Genomic DNA, 945 nt, shown 5'->3' with positions numbered 1-945 from the left:
GCCCCGACACGGCGACCGCGCGATAGGTGACCAGGGCCCCCGCCCTGATCACAGCGGCCGCCGGGGGGGCGACGAGTATATTGGAGGAGGATCACAGTTAACCCTCGCCTCCTTTAGGCGACCCGTCATCCCCCACTCCCAACAGTGGACGTCCTCCTCTGTTGGCGGGCGGCGGGCAATGAAACCAGCATATTCTGGTACACCCGCCGCCCGCCTACTCTCAGCTGCCCGGGGTTTCTCGGCGTGGGCGCGCACGCCGTCCCCGGGCACGTCGGGCGGGATCTGTAAGCTCCCGATCCCGCTCGGCAGCCTCCTTCCGCGACATAACCTCCTCGCAGAAAGAGATTGCTGCCGCCCACTTCCACGGGCTCTCCAGCATGGCCCCAACTAGGCTGGAGAGTGCGAGTTCGTGGCCGACTTCTCGTTTTAGGACTCGGCGCAGCGCTGAAAAGGCGGGACATTCCTCCAGCGTGTGCTGCGCCGAGTCTTCCTCCGCGCCACAATGGTGGCACACCGTCGTCAACCTTGACATAACCTTGACATAACCTTTTTTTTTTTTTTTTTTATTTTACGTGGAGGAAATCTGCTCGCCAGACACCCCCGCCCCGCCCGGGGGAGCGGGACGAGGGTAGTGTGGGGTTTGACCCACTAAAACCTCCACGGCGACCTGAGGACGCAGGACCGATCGCTGGCGATTCAACGGGGGAGCCACGGGAACTCTTGAAGAACACTACCGCGGCTCCCCCTCGCCTGGCCGGCCATCAGGATGGTAACGATGGCCGGCCGCGTCCCGGGGGAAATAAAATAAATCCTCCCCCCTAAAATCCATTTAAATTCGGCGGCGCGAGGGGTCGCACCCCGCACCGCCCCGACACGGCGACCGCGCGATAGGTGACCAGGGCCCCCGCCCTGATCACAGCGGCCGCCGGGGGGACGACGAGTATA

Source organism: Megalopta genalis, unplaced genomic scaffold (assembly GCF_051020955.1).
Source record: "Megalopta genalis isolate 19385.01 unplaced genomic scaffold, iyMegGena1_principal scaffold0034, whole genome shotgun sequence".
In the NCBI taxonomy this organism is placed as follows: Eukaryota; Metazoa; Arthropoda; class Insecta; order Hymenoptera; family Halictidae; genus Megalopta; species Megalopta genalis.
This window is presented reverse-complemented; position numbering follows the sequence as displayed.